Genomic DNA, 21407 nt, shown 5'->3' on the forward strand with positions numbered 1-21407 from the left:
CTTCCGGCTTTCGAGCGAAGCGGACGCGGGATGGCTGGCTCGTCAGGAGCGGTATCAGCGGCCCAGGCCGGCCGCGGAAACAGGTTTTTTGACACTTCGGCTGACGAGTATCAGGTGATTCTGCCAAGTTTGCCAACCGGGCGCTTTGTGCCTAATACTGTTTTCATGCTTGGTGATGTGAAGGCTCGACCGTACCGAGTTGAAGACTTCAGGGACGCGTTGGTTCGTCTTTGATTGTTCCCAGAGGTGGTCGCCCTGGGGGCGTACCAAATGAGCCACGTTTGGGCAGTGACGTTTAAAGACGCCGAGGCCACACGTAAGCTGCTCGCTGTCAGTGATGTGAAAGTGAAGGACCATCACTGTGTAATCGTCGACCCCAACGACCAGGGCGTCCGGTTAAAGATTCACTGGCTGTTGCATGTCGTACCTGACGAAGACGTGCGAGTCGCACTGTTGCCGTATGGGACGGTGTCTGACAACGCAAGGGAAAGGTGGCGCGCACAAGGCGTTACCGACAAAGGGTCAACTACGCGCACCGTGTCCCTAAAGCTGAAGACAGGGGTGAAAATTGATGACATCCCCCACCAGCTGCGAGTTGCTTGTGAGCCAGCGCTCGTCGTCGTTCCGGGCAGGGCTCCCCTGTGCCTTCGCTGCAAGGCGACGAGTCACATTCGGAAGGAGTGCCAGGTTCCGCGCTGCGCTCGTTGTCGTCGTTTCGGCCACGACGAACCGCAGTGTGTAAAGACGCATGCTAACGTCGCAGGGCCCGTGAGGAACGACGACATGTCGGAGCACCTCATGGACGAGGCGGATGTGGAAGAAGCAGCTAAGGAGACGAGCACAACGGTCACTCCCCCCTCCCCAAACGCGGACGAGGTCAAGGAGCAGGGTGTCAAGAATTTGTAAGCGTGTTCCGTCGGCGTCGCGGCCGCTAAGGTGTCCAGCAGCAGCAACTCAACTGGGGACACGGAGGTCAGTCACAACACAGTATTCATTCACGAGACAGACAGCATGGTCGAATCTGAGGCAGCGAACTCGGCTGCGGTAGCGAAGCGGACACGCGACGACAATGAGGATCGAACACCAGGTCACGAGAACGCAGGCGTCGAAGGACCGCCGACAAGGACTTCCGCGCCGGCACGGCGGGCGTCCTTTCGGCCTAGGCCGAACTTGTTATCAGAGAAAAGAGGGTGGCAACACCGCTCCCACCTCAGACTTGACACCTGCCACCATGGCGGGGTGCTCGGCCACAGACATCACTAAAGGTATGACCATGATCCCGGGTATTCGTTCATCAGCAATGATTCGTCTAGACAAAGCCATTAGATTTGCGACTATTAATGTTCGAGGGCTCGCAGCAAGGCTCAAGCAAAATCAACTGTTTCGTTTGGTTAGCGAGCTGGAGCTAGACGTCATCGCGATTCAGGAAACTAAAGTTGATGGTGAAGAAGAAACCGGGAGAATGGTTAGCCTTTTTACTTCAAGATACAATGCCGTTGCAAGTCATGCAGTTGGAGCAGCGGCTGGTTGTGTGCTGTTTGTGTGTCAGTGCCTTGGTGTCACAATTCAAGCTGTCACGACTTGTGCGTATGGCCGCTTCGTTGTTTGCGATCTCGTGCTGTATTCATACGAATGGCGCATCATTTGTGTTTATGCACCGAACAACGTTGGTGAAAGGCGCGATTTCTTTGAAGGTATTCGTCAATATTGCAACTCTGAAAGGCTAACTGTGATAATGGGAGACTTCAATTGTGTACTCTCCGCATCAGATAAAACGAGTAGAAGGCCGCATACTGATGCCAGCACCTGTGTTCTCGCAGAATTGGTAAATGAATTTAACCTTGTTGATGTGGCTGGATGTCTGGAGGGTGGACGAGTTGCTCAGTTCACTCATTTCCAGGCTTCTTGCCACGCTCGACTCGATAGGATGTACATATCTCTTGATCTGGTGCCTGTATGCCACGAATACCATGTGAAGCCAGTATCGTTCAGCGATCACTGCTTGGTCACCGTCACTATCGCTGGGAACAAAACTAAAAGTCAAGGATTTGACTGGCAAATGTGGAAGTTAAACTCAAAATTATTATCTGATGACAGTTTCCAAGCCGACGTTGAAAGGCATATAGCAAATATGAATGACAAAGGCGTAACAAAGTTAGGGGCTAAATGGGAGGTTATTAAACAGAATGTCAAAATGACAGCATTGGAAAGATCGAGCGCTATAGCCAGAGAAGAAAGGGCCGAAGAAAGGTCCCTTCACGTGAATCTACAGCGTCTAATCGATGTGGAAAGCAATAACCCCGGTTTGTTCATAGACGACATACGAGCCTTTAAGGGCAAGCTTGAACTACTCTACGCTGACCAATATCGCGGTGCCCTTGTCAGAGCTAGAGCCGAACGGCTGATAAGGGGGGAAGGTCCGACAAAAAGGGCGTTAGGCACAAAAAAGTGGCACGCTCGAAGGAATCAGATAGATGAAATTGAATACCAAGGGACCATTACCAACGAAAAGAAGGAAATCCAGCAGGCTTTCTTCGAGCATTATCGTCAGCAGTTCGTACGGTGTGCAGTTGATATCGAGAGGTTCAAGAGAGTTTATTTACCTTTAATGCCACAACTCGACGAAAAGACGACACGTGTGCTAGAGACCCCCATCACGGAGGACGAAGTGAAATGCGCTATAGGGAATCTGAACCCCGGCAGATCGCCTGTGCCTGATGGACTTAGCGCCGCATTTTATAAAGCTTTCCAGGATTTTCTCTCGCTAGTACTGGAAAAAGTGTATAATGAAGCATATGAGCTTAATGTGCTGCCGCCGTCCCTTGCATCTTCTCATACAGTGCTAATTCCCAAAACGGAGGCCCGATGTCAATTACGCAGTGTTACCTCTTACCGGCCGGTTAGTTTAACCAATGTCGACTATAAAATTTTAATGAAAATACTAGCTAAAAGACTGCAAACAGTTATTAAAGATATTGTTGGAGACCACCAAACATGCGGTATTAAAGACAGGTCCATTTTTACGAACATTCACATCGTGAGGGCCATTCTTGAATGTTGCGATGCTGATGGACTTGGAGTAGCAATGCTCCAAATAGATCTCGAAAAGGCTTTTGATAGAGTGCCCCACGACTTGCTTTTGTGTATATTAGACTATGTCAAGGTCGGATGCGTCATCAGAGAAGGAGTGGCTATGGCTTACAGTGCTTGTGCAACTAGGCTAATTGTGAACAAATCTGTTGGTGACAGTATTGCTGTTCAACGCTCAGTTCGTCAAGGTTGGCCCCTTTCACCTCTTCTCTTTTGTATCTATCTTGAACATTTATGTTTAAGCATTATCAAGCATGAGAAAATGCGGGGCTTCAAGCTGCATCAAGCAGAAGTGAAGCTTTTGGCTTATGCCGATGATGTCGCGATGTTTTGTGTAGACTACAAAAGCATCGTAGAAGTTGTGAAAACTGTAAAAGATTTTTGCGCTGTAAGCGGCAGTGCTGTTAACTGGGGCAAGTGCCTGGGCTTCTGGCACAGTGACTGGCCAGCGACCCCAGGCATATACGCTAACATGAAATTTGTCACCATCCCTGTCAGCTACCTTGGTGCCCCTCTTGAATCGTATCGGGACAGTGACCCATACTGGAAAAACCAAGTCGGTAAATTGCAAGATACAGTGGACAAATGGAATGGATGGCAGTGGTCGGTATTTGCTAAGGCCACGATTTGTAATTTGCTTTTAGTGACAAAAGTTTGGTATGTGCTTCAAGTGTACTATTGTTCAAGAGCAAATGTCCAAAAGATGCATCGTATCTTTGCCGTTTTTGTGTGGGGGTCTTCGTGGGAACGGACAAGTCGGACAAATCTCTTCCGCCGGGTGAAGGACGGCGGGCTTGGTTTGGCATATCTGTTTCTGCGCCAGTTAGTCAATCGTTTCATGTTCTTGAGGAATGTGAAAAATCCATTTCTTCGTACGGTTTGTCAGTTACGCCTGGGTCAAGCTCTCCCGGGAATTGTCGTTTCTTCTGACCGCATGTCAGAAGGTGTCCACGGGTATCTAAGGGAAGTGGTGTTGGCGTACAGGTTCTTGATGGGGCGGTTTACTTTAGACTATTTGTGGAGTGTAAACCGGAAAAAAACTGTATAAAGACTTGTGCGATGTGGTGCTTCCATCCAGAACCGTTGTACAGAGCTGTGTACTCGTCCACAGTGGGCAAAAATGTTCTTAAAAGAGTGAAGAGGATGATGGTGCCGGCAGGGGTGAAAACGTTCTTTTTTAAGTTGCACACTGGAACATTAGAGGTAAAGAAATGGAAGGATCAGAAAGGGCTTTTTGTACCCTGGGGTGTCCACTGCATAATATGCAGGAAAGAGGAGACGATTGAAGACGTGTTTCTCGAATGCTGGAATGCCGTATTTTTATGGGACGTGCTCCAGAGGACGCTTAAAAAAGAACTACCCATAAGCCCACATGGTATCCGATTCTTGCCAGTAGAAGCGAACAATGATACACCGTTGGATCTTTTGATGCTACTGGCTCTCCACAGCATATGGAAAAGCAGAATGGCTGTAGAGCACGGTGACGTCGATGCACGTTCAGCGAGACAGCTCTTTAGAGAGAGCATACGGGCATATGTGGACGAACAGAAAGCACTAAAACTAGAGCCAGAATGGTTAGTTAGTTTTGAAGGGTTGTCACATATGAGGGATTTTTAATCCGACAACTTCAGCTAAGGAAGGCTGAAGCTTTTAGTCAATGCTTGAGCTTTTATTTTATCATGTTATTGATGTCATATGTGTCTTTTTTCTGTACGTCCACGGTCAGGAAATAAAGAAAAAAAGCGCCGCTGGTGTAGTGGTATCATGCAAGATTCCCATTCTTGCAACCCGGGTTCGATTCCCGGGCGGCGCACGGATTACTGCCTTCCTGCCCTCTTTCTAGTTTATAGCCTGATGTCAGTGGAGACAGACGCTCTTCATTTTCCTCAGCTGCAAGCTTCACAGCACGATATCGCACGATTTGAAAAGAGCGTGAGCAGGAAAAAAATCTGCGTCGTGGCTAAATCATCGCGCCACTGGTGTAGTGGTATCATGCAAGATTCCCATTCCTGCGACCCGGGTTCGATTCCCGGGCGCCGCACGGATAACTGCCTTTCTGCCCTCTTTCTAGTTTATAGCCTGATGTCAGTGGACACAGACGCTCTTCATTTTGCTGGGGTGCAAGCTTCACAGCACGATATCGCCCTATTTGAAAAGAGCGTGAGCAGGAAAAAAGTCTGCGTCCGGGCGAAATCATCGCGCCGCTGGTGTAGCGGTATCATGCAAGATTCCCATTCTTGCGACCCGGGTTCGATTCCCGGGCGCGTATTTGGGTTTGCTCGGTACGGTGGCTCCGCAAGGGAGAAATCGATAGAAGAGACGAAGAAAGCGGGGTGTTATGACTAGCATCTACCGCCCCCAGGAGCCGAGCAGCCTAGCGATTAGCGGCACATGCTTTTTCAATGGGCGTCATGTTGGACGCGGCACTAGCTTGAGAAAGCCTATACTACTACTACTACTACTACTACAATTGCTATTATTATTATTATTACTAGTAGTAGTAGTAGTAGTAGTAGTATAGAGGAAGACTCGTTTCACTAAGTTGGCACTGAATTGTCTGTAGCTAACGGCCAAATTAATTGGCTAAATATCTTCACAGTTTTAAATATTAATGATAATAATAATAATTGGTTCACAGGAAGGGAAAAGCGCAGTATCTGTCACACTTGTGTCTGTGGACACCTTCATCCGTTGGTGTCCACAGACACAAGGGAGGAAGAGAGAAAGAGGAGCCGTAGCCGGGTGCTACGGAGTTGTTTCAGGTGTCCACAGACACAAGTGTGACAGATACTGCGCCTTTCCCTTCCTGTGAACCAATTATTATTATTATTATTTATTAAAACTGTGAAGATAATATTTAGCCAGTTCGGTCGTTAAATAGACAATTCAGTGCCAACTTCGTGAAACGAGTCTTCCTCTATACTACTACTACTACTAATGATAATAATAAATATTAGCAGAGAAATATTACTGTGTAATGTTATTATTATTATTTAGTAGTAGTAGTAGTAGTAGTAGTAGTAGTAGTAGTAGTAGTAGTAGTAGTAGTAGTAGTAGTAGTAGTAGTAGTAGTAGTAGTAGTGGTAGTAGTAGTAGTATTATAGGCTCTCTCAAGCTATTGCCGCGTCCAACGTGACGCCCATTGAAAAAGCATGCGCCGCTAATTGCTAGGCTGCTCGGCTCCTGGGGGCGGTAGATGCTAGTCGGAACAGCCCGTTTTCTTCGTCTTTTTTGTTGCTCTGTCCCTTGCGGAGCCACCGTACCGAGCAAACCCAAATACGCTTCCCGGGCGGCGCACGGATAACTGCCTTTCTGCCCTCTTTTTAGTTTATAGCCTGATGTCAGTGGGCACAGACGCTCTTCATTTTCCTCGGCTGCAAGCTTCACAGCACGATATCGCACTATTTGAAAAGAGCGTGAGCAGGAAAAAAATCTGCGTCGTGGCGAAATCATCGCGCCACTGGTGTAGTGGTATCATGCAAGATTCCCATTCTTGCGACCCGGGTTCGATTCCCGGGCGGCGCACGGATAACTGCCTTTCTGCCCTCCTTTTAGTTTATAGCCTAATGTCAGTGGACACAGACGCTCTTCATTTTGCTCGGGTGCAAGCTTCACAGCACGATATCGCACTATTTGAGAAGAGCGTGAGCAGGAAAAAAATCTGCGTCCTGGCGAAACCATCGCGTCGCTGGTGTAGTCATTCTACCTCCGGACACCGTAGTGAACGGTCGCAGAATCATGTGCTCCAGCGGAGCGGCGATAGGGGCCCTTTCCAGCCGCGGAAATAGGCTCGACGACATTGAGGATAGCGAGTATCAGATTATTCTGCCAACTTTGCCCACCGGACGCGTTTTTTTTAACACGCTTTTTTTGCACGGCGATGTGCGAGTCAGGCCATACAGGGTCGAGGATTTCCCGACGCCCTGGTCAAGGCTGGTGCGCTCCCCGACGTTGTGGCGTTGGGGGCGTATCAGATCAACCATGTTTGGGCGGTCACGTTAAGCAGCACAGAAGCAACGAAGAAATTGGCGGCTTTCAAGTAACTCGAAGTTAAGGGACGCCGTTGCCTGATTATCGATCCCGAAGACCAACAGGTGAAGCTGCGACTTCACTGGATGTTGCACGGTGTGGCAGACGACGACATCCGGACGGCTTTTGCTGCGTTTGGGAATGTGACCGAGGTGACCCGGGAAAGGTGGAGAGTTCAAGGCGTCAAGGAGAAGGGGTCCACCACGAGGACTGTGCTCCTGAAATTGAAACCCGGCATTAAGGTCGACGACGTACCTCACCAGCTGCGAGTTACCGGAGAGCTAGCCCTTGTCGTGGTGCCTGGGCGAGCGATGCAGTGCCTGCGCTGCCGCGGTACCGGTCACGTTCGACGTGAATGTAAGGTACCGCGTTGTCCAAAGTGTAGACGCTACGGACATGACGAGGCTGCCTGTGTGCTTTCGTACGCTTCGGCCGCGGGACATGGAACTGCGGAACGGTCGACGGAGCTCACCATGGACGTGGTCGAGGCGGAGGAGGCGGCGAAGGGTGCCGGAGAAATGCGAACGCAGACACGGGAGACGGATTCGTCGGTGGACTCGGCAGAAAGCGGCAATGCTGCGAGGGATGTGGGGAGAGTGGACTCTGCACCTGAGCTCCCTAGCAATGAGGAAGGCACGTCACTTGAGCCGGCAAACGGTATGGAACAGGATAATGGGGAGGAGCACTCGGACACCAGCGGTGTTCGTAAGCCAGGCGTCCCAGCCCCAGCCAAGCGATCCCGCACACAGTCCGAACCCGAAGGCAACCAGGCGTCAGCCCCCAGCGTCGACGAACCACCAGCAAAAACGGGGCAATCCCGGCGGTCTACGCTACGTCCGCGGCCAAACATATCATCAGAGAGACGGGCAGCGGATAATGTGTCCCCGCTGCCGGGTCAGCCGCTCGCACCGGACGGGGATGGATCCAACGACGGCGTCTAGCAACGCGCTAGACGGGAAAGGTAAGCACCATGCTTTCGGTCTCTTCACCCTTGATGAAAATTGCGCCCGAAACCACCTTAAGAGTAGCCACGTTAAATGTCAGGGGATTGGCAGGCAAAAAGAAGCAGAGCCAGGTGCACCGGCTCTTAATTGTCCACGATATTGACGTGCTTGCCGTGCAAGAAACTAAGGTTTATGTGGAGGAAGAGACCGGGAGCATGGTGCGACGTTTCACGGCTAGATTTTATGCCATTGTTAGCCACGCAGTTGGAACATCGGCCGGGTGTGTATTGTTTGTCAAAAAGCGGCCTGGTCTGGTTGTAAAGGGCTACTCCTCATGCTCTTCTGGACTATGTGTAGTGGCTGATTGTGTATACAGCGGTGTTGAGTGGCGCATTATTTGTGTGTACGCTCCTAACTGTTTGGAGGAAGGAACAGTGTTTTTTCGAGAATGTTATGCAGCAGTTAAGTACGGAAAGGCAGGTAGTATTGCTGGGCGATTTTAACTGTATACCGAATGCTCGATACAAAACCAGCACACGCGGATTTGATTCATTCATGCAATGAATATCGAGTTGTGCCTATGACATTCACGGATCACTGTTTGGTGCAATGCTTATTCGGCACCAAAAAACGAAGCAATGCATTTAGCTGGGAGTTATGGAAATTGAACAATAAATTGCTTAAGGATGATGCCTTTAGACGCGTGGTATTGAATGAATTGATTAAAGTGAGGCCAGGGACTTTGCTCGAAATCTGGAAACAGTGGGAGTTGTGCAAGGAACAGATTAAAATTAAAGCCATTGACAGATCCAGTTGCCTGCTGTACGAGAAGAAAATTACAGAAACCCAGCTTAAGGCTTTGCTCGCAAAACTACACGAACAGGAATGTAAGGCACCCGGCAGATGGATAGAGGATATTCGAAAAATAAAAGAACAGATTAACTTGATAGAAGAAGACAGATACCAAGGAGCGTTAGTGCGTGCAAGAGAGGAAAATTGGGCCATGGGCGAGACGCCATCGAAAAAGGCACTGGGAATTGAAAAGGCTCATGCCGAGAAAAACCGCATTGATAAGATCGAATGGGGCGGAGTGCTATCGTCGGAAGACGATCATATCAGGCATGGTTTCTTCCAATATTATCAGGAACTGTTCAGCAAAAATGTGGTCGACATGAAAGCTTTCAAACAAAAGTTTCTCGCAGCTCTGCCGCGACTAGACGAGGATAAGAAGGAAAGATTGGAGATGCCAATCACAGAAATCGAGTTAGAAAAAGCGATCGATGGTTTAAATATGGGAAAGTCGCCTGGGCCAGACGGCCTAAGTGCGGCTTTTTATAAAGAATTTAAGAACGAAGTAGTTCCAAAATTGACAGCGCTCTTCCATGAAGCCTATGCAGTGAATAGATTGCTCAATCTTTCGGACTATCTCATACTATTATTATTCCCAAGACAAATGACGAGGAAAAGCTGAAGCAAGTCACAGCATATAGGCCAATTGCTTTGACAAACGTAGATTACACAATATTGATGAAAGTGTTAGCTAGAAGATTGCAGTCAGTTATTACAAATATTGTTGGTCCTCACCAAACGTGTGGTATAAAAGGGAGGTCAATTATGACAAATATACACACGGCAAGATCGGTGCTCGAGTGTAGTGAACTAATGGATAAATGTGTAGCCATCCTCCAACTGGACCTCGAAAAGGCTTTCGACTTTGTAGCCCACGAAATATTGCTGTGTATTCTGGATCACGTGAACCTAGGTTCAGTAATCAGAGAGGGCGTGGCCATGGCGTACCGGGGATGCACTACTAGATTAATCATTAACAAGAGTCTGGGGCCCCCATTCAGGTGCAACGCTCGGTACGCCAGCAGCCCACTTTTGTTTGCCATCTACATAGAGACACTATGTGTGATCATTATCCAAAACGAGGCAGTTAAAGGTTTTAAGTTGCAGGCAGCTGAAGTCAAGTTGCTCGCATACGCGGATGACCTAGCGGTCTGTGCTGTGGATCAGCATAGTATACGCGAGGCAGTGCTGTGTGTCGACAGTTTCAGGAAGGCAACCGGAAGCAAAGTGAACTGGTCAAAATGTCAGGGATTTTGGCATGGCAATTTTCCATCGACCCCAGAGCTTTTTGCAAATGTGCCCTGGGTAACAACCCCCACAAAATACTTAGGAGTTCCATTAAACAGCTACAGGAACAGTGATGCATACTGGAAAGGACAACTGAACGAAATACAGGAAAAAGCAGATAAATGGAAGGGGGCACATTTATCAATTTTTGCAAGAGCGACGGTGTGCAATGTGTTCTTTTTAAGCAAACTCTGGTATGTCATGCAAGTGTTGCACTGTTCCCGTGTAAATGTACAGAAGATACATCGTATTCTAGCTGTGTTTGTTTGGTCATCGAGCTGGGAACGGTGCAAGCGGACGAACTTGTTTCGAAGTGTGAAAGACGGTGGTCTCGGGCTGGGACATCTATTTCTCCGCCAGCTTGTCAACAGGTTTTTCTTCTTCCGAGTTTTAGTGACCCTTTCTTAAGAACTGTGTGCCAACTAAGTTTGAACCGTGCGTTGCCTGATTTTGTTGTGGGTACCAAGTTTACCAGGGAGAATCTTCGGTTATTTTAGAGAAGTGGCTGACAGCGTGAAATTTCTTACAGCGCGTTTTTCGACAAAATGCTTAAGTGAAGTGAAGCGGAAAAAGCTATACGGTGATCTGTGTGATGTTGTTTTACCAGTGCCAGTGTACAGAGCCATGTATAATGGAGGCAACGGTGGGGACGTTTTGAAAAGAGTTAAAAGAATGCAAGTGCAACCAGGAATAAACACTTTATTGCGAGTGCAACCGGGAAAAACACTTTATTCGTCAAATTACATGCAGAAACACTACCAGTTAAAAAGTTCTTAGAGGGTAAAGGTTTATTTTTACCGTGGGGTACGCATTGCCTAATATGTAAAGTGCCCGAAACAATTGATCATGTTTTTCTTCACTGTTGGTACGGGGTGTATCTTTGGGATGTTTTACAAAGAACCATTAAAAAAGAGTTTCCGCTTCATCCGTACGGCATCAGATTTTTGGCCATTCAAAATGAGGATGGTTTCCCGTTGGACCAAGTAATGCTCTGGGGCCTCCATAGTATATGGCGCTCCAGGATGGCGGGTTATTACTGCGACCCCGACGCGCGACCGGCCCGCATTTACTTGAAGGAGAATGTGCACAGATTCGTGCAAGTGGTGAGATCACAATCATGTAACCCCGATTGGCTACCCAGGATGGAAAATTTGAGCCAGCTCAAAGAATTTTAAACAAGACAAGGCCTGTCAAGCAGCTCTGGCAGGTTGCTGGTGTCAAGATTGAATGAAGTTTTTTTGTGTGTGTGTGCAGTGTTTGTCAAAGTATGGCAATAAAGAAAAAAAAGCGCCGCCGTTGTAGTGGTATCATGCAAGATTCCCATTCTTGCGACCCGGGTTCGATTCTCGGGCGGCGCACGGATAATTGCCTTTCTGCCCTCCTTTTAGTTTATAGCCTAATGTCAGTGGAAACAGACGCTCTTCATTTTGCTCGGCTGCAAGCTTCACAGCAAGATATCGCACTATTTGAGAAGAGCGTGAGCAGGAAAATATTCTGCGTCCTGGAGCCATCATCGCGCCGCTGGTGTAGTAGTATCATGCAAGATTCCCATTCTTGCGACCCGGGTTCGATTCTCGGGCGGCGCACGGATAATTGCCTTTCTGCCCTCCTTTTAGTTTATAGCCTAATGTCAGTGGACACAGACGCTCCATAGAGAAACATATACGTAAAGAGCGGACACTTCCATAGGGCCCTGCGGCCGAGCAGCGCTAGCGCCCCGAGCGGCTGGTCAGACCGCGAATTTCGTCCTCCGAGATTTTTGGCACGTGATTTGCTCTGTTTCGGTTCCGATTTCGATAGAATGCTTTCAATTCTGACTTACCTTCAGCAATAAAATATTCAACTACATCGTCTAGAGTTGCGCGCAAGTGCTTTAACGATGCCATGCATACGGACGTATTAAAGTTGTGGATCGCAACCTTTTTACTGGAAATACCGGCAAGGTTCACGGAGAACATAAGCGTGGCTGACTTAGTTCATGCAGGCTATAATAATGCGATCAGAGCTGTTATTGTAATTTTTTGCCGTTATTGAGCCGCTTTCTTGAGTGGCACACAAGGAGGCAATGGTTCCATACAAAAAAGTTTATTTTCTTGTTTACATATTGAATGGCACAGAAAGAATATTGAACCACACACTTTATAAAATACATCATAATACAAAGAGCAACATTATTGAAGGTATGGTGAAGCAGGCGGAAAAGTGTCACGATGAAGAAATTTCGCATACCGGCTGTGTGCCTTTCCTCTAAAACATCACCCGTGAAAATAACAGGAAAGGATTTGTGAACTGGTAGACACAAGTAAGGAGGGAAAAATGCTGGCACAGCCCGCGCGGAATTTCTATAAATCAGCCTAGATCAGTAGTCTGTTCAGAAATTTAAACACACCATACCGAATATATAATGGTAACTCAATGATATGATTATACTCAAGATCGCGGACAAAATTGCCCTCTGCCCGTATGGCAAAGGTATTACAGGGAATCCACTGTTAGCGACTAATAGCAGTAGGTGTCGTCAAAATGTAAGCCACGAACAGGCAGCAGCGCTTTTTAGACCCCAACGAGAATGCTTTAGCCATGACAAGAAATTCGGCATGTAAACATGGTGCTTACGAAGCGGCAAAAGCCCATTCATTTTGCAAACACAGCAAAGTAAACACTATTCACAAAACGATCCCAAATGCACAACACACACTTCTTGTACTGCCGAATAAAAGTTTGTGTTAAGATACATCTGAGCCATCGAAAAATTCTTTGTCTTAAAGCTGCCTTAGAAAATTACGCAGTCGAAGGAATGCACAAGTTCTTCAGAAAAACACGACCCAAAAACATACACTGACTGCACACTAAAAACGCGTCACATCTCCTATTCTATATTACACGTGCAAAATACGTTCACGTTGCGTCACAAACGACTTCTTAGCGTTCTTAGCTCAAAAACAGCAACATTATTTCTGCAGGCAAAAGGAAACTAGTTACCGGCCAAACAAGGCGACGCATTGAAAAGCACGGTGAGGTGGGCGTAACCGGCGGCACATGACCGGCTCAGCATCAACGTTTATATGGAAAGAGCAAAGAAAGCATACGCTTTGATGCAAGCCGGTGTACGTATGATAAGCTATCTACCTTTGATGCGGAGTGGAACCGAACATCGCTACGCCGCCTTGCGGGTGGTCAGACCCTTATTTGCTGGGCCGCGAAAAGGCTCGAGTGTCCGCTCTTTACGTAAGTATGTTTCTCTATGGACGCTCTTCATTTTGCTCGGCTGCAAGCTTCACAGCAAGATATCGCACTATTTGAGAAGAGCGTGAGCAGGAAAATATTCTGCGTCCTGGAGCCATCATCGCGCCGCTGGTGTAGTAGTATCATGCAAGATTCCCATTCTTGCGACCCGGGTTCGATTCCCGGGCGGCGCACGGATAATTGCCTTCCTGCCCTCCTTTTAGTTTATAGCCTAATGTCAGTGGACTCAGACGCTCTTCATTTTGCTCGGCTGCAAGCTTCACAGCACGATATCGCACTATTTGAGAAGAGCGTGAGCAGGAAAATATTCTGCGTTCTGGAGACATCATCACGCCGCTGGTGTAGACGTGATGCCAAAAATTGACGAGGAACAAAAAGAAAGACTGGAGCGGCCAATAAGCGAAAAAGAAGTGCAGCAGGCAATAGAAAATTTAAACCCAGGGAAATCACCCGGGCCTGATGGCCTGAGTGCGGCTTTTTATAAAGCGTTCAAGGAACAGCTATCTCCTTTGTTGTGTGCCTTATTTAATGAAGCGTATGAACTGAAGGCACTGCCTGCGTCTTTCGGATCGTCGCACACAGTACTTATTCCGAAAACTGACCAACCAGATAAGCTTAGGCAGTTGTCGTCTTACAGGCCCATTGCTCTGACAAACGTTGATTACAAGATTTATATGAAGGTGCTTGCTGGCAGACTACAAACGGTTATATGCGAACTAGTGGGCCCTCACCAAACGTGCGGTATCAAAGGGCGATCTATCTTTCAGAACATTCACAAAGCGAGAAGTGTGCTCGAATGCTGCGATGCAACTCATGCATGTGTTGCGTTACTGCAGTTGGACTTGGAGAAAGCTTTTGATTGTGTGGCGCATACTATTCTGTTCAGTATATTAGACTATGTTAATGTTGGCTCTGTTATTCGAGAGGGAGTGGCTTTGGCGTACCGTAACTGCACTACGAGATTAATTGTCAATAAATCACTGGGGGCCCCCATCAACGTACGACGTTCAGTGCGCCAAGGTTGCCCCCTCAGCCCTCTTTTGTTCGGCATTTATATTGAAAGTTTGTGTTTAAGCATCCTACAAAGCAATGACATTGATGGTTTTCGACTGCAGGAGTCAGAAGTCAAATTGCTGGCTTACGCAGATGACGTTGCGGTATTTTGTGTGAATATAGAGAGTATAAAGAGGACAGTGGATGTGGTAAAACATTTTAGCAAAGTCACAGGGAGTAAAGTTAACTGGGGTAAGTGCCTGGGATTTTGGCACGGAGAATGGCAGCTGACCCCCGACACTTTCGCTAATGTATCGTGGGTTACAACGCCTGCAAAGTACTTGGGTGTGCCCTTGAAATTTTACAAGGAAAGCGAGCCATACTGGCTAGAGCAGGTCAAAGAAACCCGTGAAAAAGCGGAGAAATGGAAAAGCGCTCAATTATCAATATTTGCAAGAGCCGCAGTTTGCAACCTGTTTTTAATTAGTAAGTTATGGTATGTTATGCAAGTGTTGCATTACTCCCATGTAAATGTGCAAAAATTGCATCGAGTTTTTGCGGTGTTTGTTTGGGCCTCGAGTTGGGAGAGGTGCAGTCGGACAAATTTGTTCCGGCAGGTGAAGCATGGGGGCTTGGTCTGGGTCATTTGTTTGTGCGACAGATTGTCAACAGGTTTATGTTTTTTAGGGATGCCAGCGATCCATTCCTGCGCACAGTGTGTCAACAAAGACTTGGTCGAGCTTTGCCTGATTTCGTAGTTTATACTCAAAGTATGCCGGGTTCTCTTTTTGGATTCTTTAGGGAAATTGTTTTGAGCGCAAAATTCTTAAGCGCACGGTTTTCGAAAGAGTATTTAAGTAATGTTAACAGAGATGTGTACAAAAGCGAGCCTGATCCACCGGAATGGATGAATATACTTGACCAGTTGTTTGGCATAAACAATTTTAAACCACATGTGTCAGCCGAAGGATTGGCGACTCTTTTATCATTGATTTTGTGTTTTGTACTTGTCATAGGTCTGGTAATAAAAAAAAGTGTAGTGGTATCATGCAAGATTCTCATTCTTGCGACCCGGGTTCGATTCCCGGGCGGCGCACTGATAACTGCCTTTCTGCCCTCTTTTTAGTTTATAGCCTGATGTCAGTGGACACAGACGCTCTTCATTTTGCTCGGCTGCAAGCTTCACAGCACGATATCGCACTATTTGAAAAGAGCGTGAGCAGGAAAAAAATCTGCGTCCTGGCGAAACCATCGCGCCGCTGGTGTAGTCCTTCCGGATGTACACCAGCGGCGCGATGGTTTCGCCAGGATGCAGATTTTTTTCCTGCAGGTTCCGCGCTGCGCTCGTTGTCGTCGTTTCGGCCACGACGAACCGCAGTGTGTAAAGACGTATGCAAACGTCGCAGGGCCCATGAGGAACGACATGTCGGAACACCTCATGGACGAGGCGGATGCGGAAGAAGCAGCTAAGGAGACGGGCACCAGCTCAGCAGAAACAACGGTCACTCCCCCCTCCCAAAACGCGGACGAGGTCAAGGAGCAGGGTGTCAAGAATTTGTAAGCGTGTTCCGTCGGCGTCGCGGCCGCTAAGGTGGCCAGCAGCAGCAACTCAACTGGGGACACGGAGGTCAGTCACAACACAGTATTCATTCACGAGACAGACAGCATGGTCGAATTTGAGGCAGCGAACTCGGCTGCGGTAGCGAAGCGGACACACGATGACACGGAGGACCGAACACCAGGTCACGAGAACGCAGACGTCGAAGGACCGCCGACAGACTTCCGCGGCGGTACGGCGGGCGTCCTTTCGGCCTAGGCCGAACTTGTTAGAGAAAAGAGGGGTGGCTGCGCCGCTCCCACCTCAGACTTAACACCTGCCACCATGGAGGGGTGCTCGGCCACAGACATCACTAAAGGTATGACCATGGTCCCGGGTATTCGTTCATCAGCAATGATTTGTCTAGACAAAGCCATTAGATTCGCGACTATTAATGTTCTACGGCTCGCAGCAAGGCGCAAGCAAAATCAACTGTTTCGTTTGGTTAGCGAGCTGGAGCTAGACGTCATCGCGATTCAGGAAACTAAAGTTGATGGTGAAGAAGAAACCGGGAGAATGGTTAGCCTTTTTACTTCAAGATACAATGCCGTTGCAAGTCATGCAGCTGGAGCAGCGGCTGGTTGTGTGCTGTTTGTGTGTCAGTGCCTTGGTGTCACAATTCAAGCTGTCACGACTTGCGCGTATGGCCGCTTCGTTGTTTGCGATGTCGTGCTGTATTCATACGAATGGCGCATCATTTGTGTTTATGCACCGAACAACGTTGGTGAAAGGCGCGATTTCTTTGAAGGTATTCGTCAATATTGCAACTCTGAAAGGCTAACTGTGATAATGGGAGACTTCAATTGTGTACTCTCCGCATCAGATAAAACGAGTAGAAGGCCGCATAGTGATGCCAGCACCTGTGTTCTCGCAGAATTGGTAAATGAGTTTAACCTTGTTGATGTGGCTGGATGTCTGGAGGGTGGACGAGCTGCTCAGTTCACTCATTTCCAGGCTTCTAGCCACGCTCGACTCGATAGGATGTACATATCTCTTGATCCGGTGCCTGTATGCCACGAATACCACGTTAAGACAGTATCGTTCAGCGATCACTGCTTGGTCACCGTCACTATCGCTGGGAGCAAAACTAAAAGTCAAGGATTTGACTGGCAAATGTGGAAGTTAAACTCAAAATTATTATCTGATGACAGTTTCCACGCCGACGTTGAAAGGCATATAGCAAATATGAATGACAAAGGCGAAACAAAGTTAGGGGCTAAATGGGATGTTTTTAAACAGAATGTCAAAATGACAGCATTGGAAAGATCGAGCGCTATAGCCAGACAAGAAAGGGCCGAAGAAATGTCCCTTCACGTGAATCTACAGCGTCTAATCGATGTGGAAAGCAATAACCCCGGTTTGTTCATAGACGACATACGAGCCCTTAAGGGCAAGCTTGAACTACTCGACGCTGACCGATATCGCGGTGCCCTTGTCAGAGCTAGAGCCGAACGGCTGATAAGGAGGGAAGGTCCGACAAAAAAGGCGTTAGGCACAGAAAAGTGGCACGCTCGAAGGAATCAGATGAAATTGAATACCAAGGGACCATTACCAACGAAAAGAAAGAAATCCAGCAAGCTTTCTTCGAGCATTATCGTCAGCAGTTCGCACGGCGTGCAGTTGATATCGAGAGTTTCAAGAGAGTTTATTTACCTTTAATGCCACAACTCGACGAAAAGACGACACGTGTGCTAGAGACCCCCATCACGAAGGACGAAGTGAAATGCGCTATTGGGAATTTGAACCCCGGCAAATCGCCTGGGCCTGATGGACTTAGCACCGCATTTTATAAAGCTTTCCAGGATTTTCTCTCGCCGGTACTGGAAAAAGTGTATAATGAGGCATATGAGCTTAATGTGCTGCCGCCGTCCTTTGCATCTTCTCATACTGTGCTAATTCCCAAAACGGAGGACCGAGGTCAATTAAGCAGTGTTACCTCTTACCGGCCGATTAGTTTAACCAATGTCGACTATAAAATTTTTATGAAAATACTAGCTAAAAGACTGCAAACAGTTATTAAAGATATTGTTGGAGACCGCGAGACCGCCAAACATGCGGTATTAAAGACAGGTCCATTTTTACGAACATTCACATCGCGAGGGCCATTCTTGAATGTTGCGATGCTGGTGGACTTGGAGTAGCAATGCTCCAAATAGATCTTGAAAAGGCTTTTGATAGAGTGCCCCACGACTTGCTTTTGTGTATATTAGACTATGTCAAGGTCGGATGCGTAATCAGAGAAGGAGTGGCTATGGCTTACAGTGCTTGTACAACTAGGCTAATTGTGAACAAATCTGTCGGTGACAGTATTGCTGTCCAACGCTCAGTTCGTCAAGGTTGCCCCTTTTCACCTCTTCTCTTTTGTATCTATCTTGAACCTTTATGTTTAAGCATTATCAAGCATGAGAAAATGCGGGGCTTCAAGCTGCATCAAGCAGAAGTGAAGCTTTTGGCTTATGCCGATGATGTCGCGATGTTTTGTGTAGACTACGAAAGCATCGTAGAAGTTGTGAAAATTGTAAAAGATTTTTGCGCTGTAAGCGGCAGTGCTGTTAACTGGGGCATGTGCCTGGGCTTCTGGCACGGTGACTGGCCAGCGACCCCAGGCATTTTTGCTAACATGAAATTTGTTACCAACCCTGCCAGCTACCTTGGTGCCCCTCTTAAATCGTATCGAGACAGTGACCCATACTGGAAAAACCAAGTCGGTAAACTGAAAGATAGAGTGGACAAATGGAATGGATGGCAGTGGTCGGTGTTTGCTAAGGCCACGATCTGTAATTTGTTTTTAATGACAAAAGTTTGGTATGTGTTTCAAGTGTTATATTGTTCAAGAGCTAATGTCCAAAAGATGCATCGTATCTTTGCCTTCTTTGTGTGGGGGTCTTCGTGGGAACGGACAAGTCGGACAAATCTCTTCCGCCGGGTGAAGGACGGCGGGCTTGGTTTGGAACATCTGTTTCTGCGCCAGTTAGTCAATCGTTTCATGTTTTTTGAGGAATGTGAAAAATCCATTTCTTCGTACGGTCTGTCAGTTACGCCTGGGTCAAGCTCTCCCGGGAATTGTCGTTTCTTCTGACCGCATGTCAGGAGGTGTCCACGGGTATCTAAGGGAAGTGGTCTTGGCGTACAGGTTCTTGATGGTGCGGTTTACTTTAGACTATTTGTGGAGTGTAAACCGGAAAAAACTGTATAAAGACTTGTGCGATGTGGTGCTTCCTTGTGCGATGTGGTGCTTCCAGAACCGTTGTAGAGAGCTGTGTACTCGTCCACAGGGGGCAAAAATGTTCTTAAAAGAGTGAAGAGGATGATGGTGCCGGCAGGGGTGAAAACGTTTTTTTTTAAGCTGCACACTGGAACATTGGAGGTAAAGAAATGGAAGGAACAGAAAGGGCTTTTTGTACCCTGGGGTGTCCACTGCATAATATGCAGGAAAGAGGAGACGATTGAACACGTGTTTCTCGAATGCTGGTATGCCGTATTTTTATGGGACGTGCTCCAGAGGACCCTTAAAAAAGAACTACCCATAAGCCCACATGGTATCCGATTCTTGCCAGTAGAAGCGAACAGTGATACACCGTTGGATCTTTTGATGCTACTGGCTCTCCACAGCATATGGAAAAGCAGAATGGCTGTAGAGCACGGTGACGTCGATGCACGTTCAGCGAGACAGCTCTTTAGACAGAGCATACGGGCATATGTGGACGAACAGAAAGCTTTAAAACTAGAGCCAGAATGGTTAGTTAGTTTTGAAGGGTTGTCACATATGAGGGATTTTTAATCCGACAACTTCAGCTAAGGAAGGCTGAAGCTTTAAGTCAATGCTTGATCTTTTATTTTGTCATGTTATTGATGTCACATGTGTCTTTTTTCTGTACGTCCTCGGTCAGGAAATAAAGTAAAAAAAAAAGCGCCGCTGGTGTAGTGGTATCATGCAAGATTCCCATTCTTGCGACCCGGGTTCGATTCCCGGGCGGCGCACGGATTACTGCCTTTCTGCCCTCTTTCTAGTTTATAGCCTGATGTCAGTGGACACAGACGCTCTTCATTTTGCTCAGCTGCAAGCTTCACAGCACAATATCGCACTATTTGAAAAGAGCGTGAGCAGGAAAAAATCTGCGTCCTTGCGAAACCATCGCGCCGCTGGTGTAGTGGTCAGACATGATGTCTGGCCGAGGATGCGGCGAACGACGCCCACCACTGTGCTATCGCATGGTTCTACCTACGTTTCCTTCGGGATAAGCAATGAAGACAACGATTTTCCTTCACGGTGATATTGCCGGCCGGCCTTATCGCATACAGGATTTTCGTGAGCCGTTGGAAAAGGCCGGTGTACTACCCTACGTGGCTGGCATTGGACCCTTCCAAATGTCTCATATCTGGATGCTGAAGATGAAGACTGAGGAAGCGAAGGAACGCCTGCTGAAAGAAGGCGCGCTGGAATTGAAGAGACGCTACTGTGCGGTCATTGACCCGAACAAGCGTGATTTGGTTTTGAGGGTGCACTGGGTGCATTTCTACGTTTCGAGTGAAAAGGTGCAGAGGGCGTTTGAAGACTTTGGAGATGTGAAAGAAATCACTTATGAGCATTGGAACAACCCGGGTGTTGAACATGCCGAATCGACAACTCGGCTGGTAAAAATAGTGCTCAAAGAGGGGCTTTCGATCGATGATTTGCCCCACATGTACAAGATTTACGGAAGGCTTGTGTTAGTGGTGGTGTCTGGACGGCCACCAATATGCTTAAGATGCAAAAAGACAGGCCACATTCGACGTGATTGCCGCACTCCGAGATGCAGTTCGTGTCATATCTTCGGGCACGACCGGGAAGGATGCGTCCGCATGTATGCCCGTGTGGCCACGGGTATTGTGCCCCCTCAAGACGACAGGAGCGAGTTGATCATGGACCAGGAGGAACTGGAGAGCGCTGGAGCTCTGCCCCCTACAGGATCCGGAGAGGGACCTGCTGTCCAACAGCCGGAGCGCACCACCGGCGGAGGGAAGACGCAAGTTAGCGAACCCGCTGCAAAAACGACTGGAAAGAGGGCGGAGGCTGCTATGTCGTCGGATCAGCCAACAGCGAAAAGCACTTCGGAAGGCAGCGTTGCTGAGTCCCCGATGGGTATGACCATTATACAGTAGGTCGTGGATATGACAACCGCCTCCATGAAGAGACCACGAGACTACTAAAAGGTACCGGCTACAGAACGGGAACTGCGTCGACTAGAAAAGCAGTGGAGGGTGGAGGGCGCTAAGAAAGGCAAGTTAGCCTTGTCGCAAACATCGTTGCGGTCCTCGTCGCTCACTCGCGACGAGAGACTGAAGAAGTAAACCTGTAGTCATTGTTTTTGTTAGCTGGGTTTAGAGTAGGG

The 21407-nt window shown here is 47.9% G+C and overlaps 5 non-coding genes and 1 pseudogene across 5 annotated transcripts; all 6 read left to right on the forward strand.

The window, feature by feature from the left end:
* Positions 1 to 30: 30 nt before the first annotated feature.
* Positions 31 to 21177, forward strand: LOC146187235 (uncharacterized; annotated as a pseudogene).
* Positions 4833 to 4903, forward strand: TRNAG-CCC (transfer RNA glycine (anticodon CCC)). Its single transcript has one exon. It is a non-coding gene; the product is annotated as a tRNA-Gly (tRNA).
* TRNAG-CCC (transfer RNA glycine (anticodon CCC)) lies at positions 6545 to 6615 on the forward strand. The gene has a single exon. It is a non-coding gene; the product is annotated as a tRNA-Gly (tRNA).
* Positions 11715 to 11785, forward strand: TRNAG-CCC (transfer RNA glycine (anticodon CCC)). The gene has a single exon. It is a non-coding gene; the product is annotated as a tRNA-Gly (tRNA).
* TRNAG-CCC (transfer RNA glycine (anticodon CCC)) lies at positions 13548 to 13618 on the forward strand. Its single transcript has one exon. It is a non-coding gene; the product is annotated as a tRNA-Gly (tRNA).
* TRNAG-CCC (transfer RNA glycine (anticodon CCC)) lies at positions 19946 to 20016 on the forward strand. Its single transcript has one exon. It is a non-coding gene; the product is annotated as a tRNA-Gly (tRNA).
* Positions 21178 to 21407: the final 230 nt, after the last annotated feature.

This window comes from Amblyomma maculatum, chromosome 6 (assembly GCF_055883805.1).
Source record: "Amblyomma maculatum isolate TAMU_Amacu chromosome 6, ASM5588380v1, whole genome shotgun sequence".
NCBI lineage: Eukaryota > Metazoa > Arthropoda > Arachnida > Ixodida > Ixodidae > Amblyomma > Amblyomma maculatum.